The sequence below is a fragment of the Cryptomeria japonica genome, unplaced genomic scaffold (assembly GCF_030272615.1).
Source record: "Cryptomeria japonica unplaced genomic scaffold, Sugi_1.0 HiC_scaffold_1534, whole genome shotgun sequence".
Lineage (NCBI taxonomy): Eukaryota > Viridiplantae > Streptophyta > Pinopsida > Cupressales > Cupressaceae > Cryptomeria > Cryptomeria japonica.
Genome location: NW_026729918.1, coordinates 12,501 through 22,161, shown reverse-complemented (window position 1 = coordinate 22,161; position 9,661 = coordinate 12,501).

Genomic DNA, 9,661 nt, shown 5'->3' with positions numbered 1-9,661 from the left:
CCCACCCTATGACCCACCTTGGCACGCACCTTAGTACCCACCCCGTTACCCACCCTAGGACCCACCCCGTGACCCACCTTGGCCAGGGTGGGTGCACCCACCCTGGTGCCCACCTTGGCACCCACCCATCCTAGCACCCAGCCTGTGACCGGGCTTGGAACCCAACCTTGCACCCGCACCCGTCTTGGCCAGTGTGGGTGCGCACCCATCCTGGCACCCACGTTGTGACACACCCTTTAACCCACGCACCCTAGCACCCACGTTGGCACCCACCTTGGAACCCAACCTAGCAACTTGGCACCCACCCCGTGACCCACCTTGGCATCCACCATAGCAGTCGCCGACTTGGCACCCACCTCGGCACCCACCTTGACACTTGTGGACCCACCTTGCCACTCACCCTAGCATCGACCCATCCTAGCACCCACCCTGGCACCTTTGCACCCTAGCACTCACCCATCCTAGCACCTAACCTGTGACCCACCTTGACACTCACCCTCGCACCCACCTTGGAACCCAACCTAGCACCCACCCACCCTGACACCAACCCTAGCACCTACCCACCCTTGCACCCACCCTGTGACCCATCTTGGCACCCACCCATCCTACCACTCAACCTATCACCCACCTTCTCACCCACCTTGGCATCCACCTTAGCACCCACCCACACTGGCACCTTGGCACCCACCTCGGGCAAGGTGGGTGCACACCCACCCTGGCACCCAATTTAGAACCCACCGAGCATGTTACCCACCTTGGCACCCACATTGCAGCCCACCCTAGTACCCACCCTATGACCCACATTGGCATCCACACCCTAGCACCCAGGCACCTCGACACCCGCCTTGACACCCACCCTAGCACTGAACCTGTGACCCACCTTGGAACTCACCCTAGAACCCACCCACCCTGTGAACCACCTTGGCATCCACCTTAGCACCCACCCACCTTGGCACCCACTCTAGCACTCACCCATCCTAACACCCAACTTGTTACCCACCTTGGCACCCGCCCTCGCGTCCACCTTGAAACCCACCCTAGCACCCACCCACGCAGGAGCCCACCTTGGCACCCAACCTAACACCCACGCATCCTGGCACCCAACTTGTGACCCACCTTGGAACCCACCCTAGTACCCACCTTTGAACCCACTATATCACCAACCCACCTTGGCACCCACCCTATGACCCTCTTTGGAATCCACCCTAGCACGCACCCACCCTGGCACCCACCATGGAGCGCACCCTAGCACCCACCCACCTCGGCACGCACCTCAACACCCACCTTGGTGTGCGCACTGCGCCAACCTCTCAAAGACCCTATGTGGTGCGCTCCAAAGTGTACACCTTTGGTGCGCTCCAAGGTGCGCACCTTTGGTGCACACCGAGGTGCACACCAAAGTGTGCACCGAGGTGAGCACCAAAGTGCACTCCAGGGTGCACACCAAGGCGTGCACCTTTGGTGCGGTCAATGCAAACGAATTCGGAAGTTGGGGTCGATGTCCTAATCGCTGCTGCAGACTACACGTATGAGAATCGGACAAATAGCTTTATATAGGGGAGGTGTTGCGTTTGATGGGTCGACTCCCCTGGTTGTGTGCACTGCACCAACTTCAAAGACCCTGTCTTGTTTAAGAAGTCAAAAGTTGGGGTGGATGTCCTAATCATTGCTGCAGTCTACGCATGTATGAGAATCAGACAAATAGCTTATATAGGGGAGGTGTTGCATTCGGTGGGTTGACTCCCCTGGTTGTGCGCACTGCGCCAACCTCAAAGACCCCGCATAGCAGAAGAAGTCGGAAGTCGGATTTTGGTGAGCACCAAGGCGTGCACCTTTGGTGCGGTCAACGCAGACGAATTCAGAAGTTGGGGTGGATGTCCTAATCGTTGTTGCAGGCTACACATGTATGAGAATCAGACAAATAGCTTATATAGGGGAGGTGTTGGGTTTGATGGGTCAACTCCCTTGGTTGTGCGCATTACGCCAATCTCAAAGACCTTGTTTTCGTTAAGAAGTCAAAAGTTGGGGTCAATGTCCTAATGGCTCCTGCAGGCTACACATGTATGAGAATCGGACAAATAGCTTATATAGGGGAGGTGTTGGGTTTGATGGGTCGACTCCCCTGGTTGTGCGCATTACGTCAACCTCAAAGACCTTGTTTTCGTTAAGAAGTCAAAAGTTGGGGTCGATGTCCTAATTGCTCCTGTAGACTACACATGTATGAGAATCAGACAAATAGCTTATATAGGGGAGGTGTTGGGTTTGATGGGTTGACTCCCCTAGTTGTTCGCATTACACCAACCTCAAAGACCTTGTTTTCGTTTAGAAGCCGAAAGTTGGGGTCGATGTCCTAATTGCTCCTGCAGGCTACGCATGTATGAGAATCAGACAAATAGCTTATATAGGGGAGGTGTTGGGTTTGATGGGTCGACTCCCCTGGTTGTGCGCATTGCGCCAACCTCAAAGACCCTGCATTGCGGATGAAGTCGAAAGTCAGAGTTTGGTGTGCTACAAGGTGTGGTCGAAGGTGCTCACCTAGGTGTGCACCTTTGGAGCACAGGAAAAGTGCCCTCCAAAAGTGCGCACCTTTGGAGTGCACAAAAGTGCCCTCCAAAAGTGCGCACCTTTGGAGCGCAGAAAAGTGCCCTCCAAAAAGTGCCCTCCAAAAGTGCGCACCTTTGGAGCGCAGAAAAGTGCCCTCCAAAAAGTGCCCTCCAAAAGTGCGCACCTTTGGAGCGCAGAAAAGTGCCCTCCAAAAAGTGCCCTCCAAAAGTGCGCACCTTTGGAGCGCAGAAAAGTGCCCTCCAAAAAGTGCCCTCCAAAAGTGCGCACCTTTGGAGCGCAGAAAAGTGCCCTCCAAAAAGTGCCCTCCAAAAGTGCGCACCTTTGGAGCGCAGAAAAGTGCCCTCCAAAAAGTGCCCTCCAAAAGTGCGCACCTTTGGAGCGCAGAAAAGTGCCCTCCAAAAAGTGCCCTCCAAAAGTGCGCACCTTTGGAGCGCAGAAAAGTGCCCTCCAAAAAGTGCCCTCCAAAAGTGCGCACCTTTGGAGCGCAGAAAAGTGCCCTCCAAAAAGTGCCCTCCAAAAGTGCGCACCTTTGGAGCGCAGAAAAGTGCCCTCCAAAAAGTGCCCTCCAAAAGTGCGCACCTTTGGAGCGCAGAAAAGTGCCCTCCAAAAGTGCGCACCTTTGGAGCGCACAAAAGTGCCCTCCAAAAGTGCGCACTTTTGGTGCGCACCAAGGCGCTGGTTCGGTCGTTGCAGGCGAGTTCGGAAGTTGGGGTCGATGTCCTGAGCGGAGGTGCAAACTACACAGGTGTCGGAATCGGACAAATAGCTTATATAGGGGAGGTGTATGCTTCGATGGGTCGACTCCCCAGGTTGAGCGCACCGCGCCAACCTCAAAGACCCTACGGTATGGATGAAGTCGGAAGTTGGGTCCGATGACCGATTCGATTAGTAGGTATGCTCATGAGGTCGGAATTTGGGTCCGATGACCTGCCATGTGCAGGAAGGCGAATGTTGACACTGTGCGTTGCAAGGTGCACACCAAGGCGCTGGTGCGGTCTTTTTAGTCGAGTTCGGAAGTTGGGGTCGATGTCCTGATCGGAGGTGCAAGCTACACAGGTGTGGGAATCGGACAAATAGCTTATATAGGGGAGGTGTATGCTTCGTTGGGTCGACTCCCCGGGTTGAGCGCACCGCGCCAACCTCAAAGACCCTACGGTATGGATGAAGTCGGAAGTTGGGTCCGATGACCGATTCGATATGTAGGCATACTCGCGAGGTCGGAATTTGGGTCCGATGACCTGCCACGTGCAGGAAGGCGAATGTTGGCACTGTGCGTTGCAAGGTGCGCACCAAGGCGCTGGTTCGGTCGTTGGAGGCGAGTTCGGAAGTTGGGGTCGATGTCTTGATCGGAGGTGCAAACTACACAGGTGTGGGAATCGGACAAATAGCTTATATAGGGGAGGTGTATGCTTCGTTGGGTCGACTCCCCGGGTTGAGCGCACCGCGCCAACCTCAAAGACCCTACGGTATGGATGAAGTCGGAAGTTGGGTCCGATGACCGATTCGATATGTAGGCATACTCGCGAGGTCGGAATTTGGGTCCGATGACCTGCCATGTGCAGGAAGGCGAATGTTGGGACTGTGCGTCGCAAGGTGCGCACCAAGGCGCTGGTGCCGTCGTTGCAGTCGAGTTCGGAAGTTGGGGTCGATGTCCTGGTCAGAGGTGCAAACTACACAGGTGTGGGAATCGGACAAATAGCTTATATAGGGGAGGTGTATGCTTCGATGGGTCGACTCCCTGGGTTGAGCGCACCGCGCCAACCTCAAAGACCCTACAGTATGGATGAAGTCGGAAGTTGGGTCCGATGACCGATTCGATACGTAGGCATATTGGCGAGGTCTGAATTTGTGTCCGATGACCTGCCATGCGCAGGAAGGCAGAATTTGGGTCCGATGACCGAGTTGATGGCGTGCCATGCGCAGAAAGGCGGAATTTGGGTCCGATGACCGAGTTGATGTTGATGGCCCGCCATGCACAGGAAGGCGGAATTTGGGTCCGATGACCGATTTGAAGGCGTGCCATACGCAAAAAGGCGGAGTTTGGGTCCGATGACCGAGTTGATATTGATGGCCCGCCATGCGCAGGAAGGCGGAATTTGGGTCCGATGACCTGACATACGCATGGAGTCCGACTCGGGGGCCGATGTTCGATTCGATGACTTGCATTGTGGGTAAAGTCGGAAGTTGTGGTCTTTGACCCGATTCGATGACCAGACTTCGGCTGCTTGAGAATCGGACAAATAACTTATATAGGGGAGGTAGTGTTCTCGAGCATCCTCCCCCCGTGCCCGTTTATGTCGATTGATGCTGGTGCTCGACTGGTTGGAGCGCTCGGATGCAAAAATCTTGCACCAGGATTTATCGATTGTGATGGACACGGCAAGTCTCCTGATTGCTATGCAGGAGCTCATCGTGAATCTCTATGCGGCCTTGGTATGGACTCGACCTGCGGAATGGTTCGGCAATGGTAGTCGCTCCAACACGTCCTTGCAATGGCCACAGAGGTGATTCGACTAGAGCTCCAGTCTAGCTTTTGGGTTGCTTGGCGGACTGGTATAGCCGCGATCGAGTTCCGGCCATGAACGTTTTAGATAGCTCTTGGGCTTTCTGGGACGGAAGTCGGAAGTTTGGGCTGTTGTCCGATTTGATGACCATTCTTCGGATGTGTGAGAATCGGACAAATAACTTATATAGGGGACTGTGTTGTCTCACGCAGCCCCCTCCGTGCCCCTCTATCTCGACCGATGTTGGTGCTTGAAAGGGTTGGGATCGCTCGGATTTATAAACGTGCACCACCATTTGTCGAGTGTGAGGGACGCGGCAGGTCTCCTAAATGCTATGCGGGCGCTCTCTGAGAATCTCTATCCGGCCTCGACACAGACTAGTCTTGCTGAATGGTTTGGCACTGGTAGTCGATCCAACACGTCGTTGTTGTGGCCGCCTAGGCGATTCGATTCGAGCCCCCGTCTAGCTTTTGGGTTGCTTGGCGGATTTTGCCCTATCCGCAAGTGAGCTCGGTCCCTAAACGTTCGAGAAACCCGATTGCTATGCGCCGACTCTCTTTCTTGCGAGCCTCCATCTAGCTTTTGGGTCTCTACGGAACGGAAGTCGGAATCTGGGACCGTTGTTTGATTCGACGAGGCAGACTACGGTTGTGCGAGAATCGGACAAATAACTTATATAGGGGAGGTGTTGACTGGAGCATTCTCCCCCGTGCCCCTCTAACTCGACCAATGCTGGCGCTCGAACGGTGGTAGCGCTCGGATTTTCATTGAGCGCCAGCATTGGTCGATTTAGAGGGGCATGCGAGATTCCCGAATGCTATGCGAGGGCTCTAACGGAAATGTCTATTGGTTTCGGTATGGATGCAATTGCGAGTGGTTCGGCAAAGGTAGTCGTTCCGATGCGTCCATGTCGTGGCCAAATCGATAATTCGATTTGAGCCCTCGTATAGCATTTGGGTCTCTCGATGTGATTCCGCATTCCAGTCCCTTTGGGCACTGCTTGAGCCGCATCCCAGGGGGTTCCCTTCCCAATAATCTGCCTCGCAACCCGATTGCTATGCGGTGAGGCTCCTCGGCCGCCTCGGAACTATCTGTGTATCAGACGCATCGCGGGATAAGGGGTTGGCAACGGTAGTCGCCCCAAGCGCGTCCGATGCTTGGACCATTCCGAGGCGGCCCTGAAGCCTCTTCCGTCTAGCCGTTGGGTCCTTCTCGCCGCATCCCTCGCCTCGCACCCCGATTGCTATGCGGTGAGGCTCCTCGGCCGCCTCGGAACTATCTGTGTATCGGACGCGTCGCGGGATAAGGGGTTGTCACTGGTAGTCGCCCCAAGCGCGTCCGATGCTTGGACCATTCCGAGGCGGCCCTGAAGCCTCTTCCGTCTAGCCGTTGGGTCCTTCTCGCCGCATCCCTCGCCTCGCACCCCGATTGCTATGCGGTGAGGCTCCTCGGCCGCCTCGGAACTATCTGTGTATCGGACGCGTCGCGGGATAAGGGGTTGTCATTGGTAGTCGCCCCAAGCGCGTCCGATGCTTGGACCATTCCGAGGCGGCCCTGAAGCCTCTTCCGTCTAGCCGTTGGGTCCTTCTCGCCGCATCCCTCGCCTCGCACCCCGATTGCTATGCGGTGAGGCTCCTCGGCCGCCTCGGAACTATCTGTGTATCGGACGCGTCGCGGGATAAGGGGTTGTCACTGGTAGTCGCCCCAAGCGCGTCCGATGCTTGGACCATTCCGAGGCGGCCCTGAAGCCTCTTCCGTCTAGCCGTTGGGTCCTTCTCGCCGCATCCCTCGCCTCGCACCCCGATTGCTATGCGGTGAGGCTCCTCGGCCGCCTCGGAACTATCTGTGTATCGGACGCGTCGCGGGATAAGGGGTTGTCACTGGTAGTCGCCCCAAGCGCGTTCGATGCTTGGACCATTCCGAGGCGGCCCTGAAGCCTCTTCCGTCTAGCCGTTGGGTCCTTCTCGCCGCATCCCTCGCCTCGCACCCCGATTGCTATGCGGTGAGGCTCCTCGGCCGCCTTGGAACTATCTGTGTATCGGACGCGTCGCGGGATAAGGGGTTGTCACTGGTAGTCGCCCCAAGCGCGTCCGATGCTTGGACCATTCCGAGGCGGACCCGAAGCCTCTTCCGTCTAGCCGTTGGGTCCTTCTCGCCGCATCCTTCGCCTCGCACCCCGATTGCTATGCGGTGAGGCTCCTCGGCCGCCTCGGAACTATCTGTGTATCGGACGCGTCGCGGGATAAGGGGTTGTCACTGGTAGTCGCCCCAAGCGCGTCCGATGCTTGGACCATTCCGAGGCGGACCCGAAGCCTCTTCCGTCTAGCCGTTGGGTCCTTCTCGCCGCATCCCTCGCCTCGCACCCCGATTGCTATGCGGTGAGGCTCCTCGGCCGCCTTGGAACTATCTGTGTATCGGACGCGTCGCGGGATAAGGGGTTGTCACTGGTAGTCGCCCCAAGCGCGTCCGATGCTTGGACCATTCCGAGGCGGACCCGAAGCCTCTTCCGTCTAGCCGTTGGGTCCTTCTCGCCGCATCCCTCGCCTCGCACCCCGATTGCTATGCGGTGAGGCTCCTCGGCCGCCTTGGAACTATCTGTGTATCGGACGCGTCGCGGGATAAGGGGTTGTCACTGGTAGTCGCCCCAAGCGCGTCCGATGCTTGGACCATTCCGAGGCGGACCCGAAGCCTCTTCCGTCTAGCCGTTGGGTCCTTCTCGCCGCATCCCTCGCCTCGCACCCCGATTGCTATGCGGTGAGGCTCCTCGGCCGCCTTGGAACTATCTGTGTATCGGACGCGTCGCGGGATAAGGGGTTGTCACTGGTAGTCGCCCCAAGCGCGTCCGATGCTTGGACCATTCCGAGGCGGCCCCGAAGCCTCTTCCGTGTAGCCGTTGGGTCGTTCTCGCCGCATCCCTCGCCTCGCACCCCGATTGCTATGCGGTGAGGCTCCTCGGCCGCCTTGGAACTATCTGTGTATCGGACGCGTCGTGGGATAAGGGGTTGTCACTGGTAGTCGCCCCAAGCGCGTCCGATGCTTGGACCATTCCGAGGCGGCCCCGAAGCCTCTTCCGTGTAGCCGTTGGGTCCTTCTCGCCGCATCCCTCGCCTCGCACCCCGATTGCTATGCGGTGAGGCTCCTCGGCCGCCTTGGAACTATCTGTGTATCGGACGCGTCGCGGGATAAGGGGTTGTCACTGGTAGTCACCCCAAGCGCGTCCGATGCTTGGACCATTCCGAGGCGGACCTGAAGCCTCTTCCCTCTAGCCGTTGGGGCTTTCTCGCCGCATCCCTCGCCTCGCACCCTGATTGCTATGCTGTGAGGCTCCTCGGCCGCCTTGGAACTATCTGTGTATCGGACGCATCGCGGGATAAGGGGTTGGCAGTGGTAGTCGCCCCAAGCGCATCCGATGCTTGGACCATTCCGAGGCGGCCCTGCAGCCTCTTCCGTCTAGCCGTTGGGGCCATCTCGCCGCATCCCCCACCTCGCACCACGATTGCTATGCGGTGAGGCTCCTTGGCCGCCTCGGAACTATCTGTGTATCGGACGCATCGCGGGATAAGGGGTTGTCACTGGTAGTCGCCCCAAGCGCGTCCGATGCTTGGACTATTCCGAGGCGGCCCTGCAGCCTCTTCCGTCTAGCCGTTGGGGCCATCTCGCTGCATCCCCCACCTCCTCGGCCGCCTCGGAACTATCTGTGTATCGGACGCATCGCGGGATAAGGGGTTGGCAGTGGTAGTCGCCCCAAGCGCGTCCGATGCTTGGACTATTCCGAGGCAGCCCTGCAGCCTCTTCCGTCTAGCCTTTGGGGCCATCTCGCCGCATCCCTCGCCTCGCACCCCGATTGCTATGCGGTGAGGCTCCTCGGCCGCCTGGGAACTATCTTCGTATCGGACGCATCGCGGGATAAGGGGTTGTCACTGGTAGTCGCCCCAAGCGCGTCCGATGCTTGGACTATTCCGAGGCGGCCCTGTGGCCTCTTCCGTCTAGCCGTTGGGGCCATCTCGCCGCATCCCCCACCTCGCACCCCGATTGCTATGCGGTGAGGCTCTTCGGCCGCCTTGGAACTATCTTCGTATCGGACGCATCGCGGGATAAGGGGTTGTCACTGGTAGTGGCCCCAAGCGCGTCCGATGCTTGGACTATTCCGAGGCGGCCCTGCAGCCTCTTCCGTCTAGCCGTTGGGGCCATCTCGCCGCATCCCCCACCTCGCACCCCGATTGCTATGCGGTGAGGCTCCTCGGCCGCCTTGGAACTATCTTCGTATCGGACGCATCGCGGGATAAGGGGTTGTCACTGGTAGTCGCCCCAAGCGCGTCCGATGCTTGGACTATTCCGACGCGGCCCTGTGGCCTCTTCCGTCTAGCCGTTGGGGCCATCTCGCCGCATCCCCCACCTCGCACCCCGATTGCTATGCGGTGAGGCTCCTCGGCCGCCTTGGAACCATCTTCGTATCGGACGCATCGCGGGATAGGGGGCTGTCACTGGTAGTCGCCCCAAGCGTGTCCGATGCTTGGACCATTCCTAGGCGGCCCTGAAGCCTCTTCCGTCTAGCCGTTGGGGCCTTCCCGCCCCATCCCTCGCCTCGCACC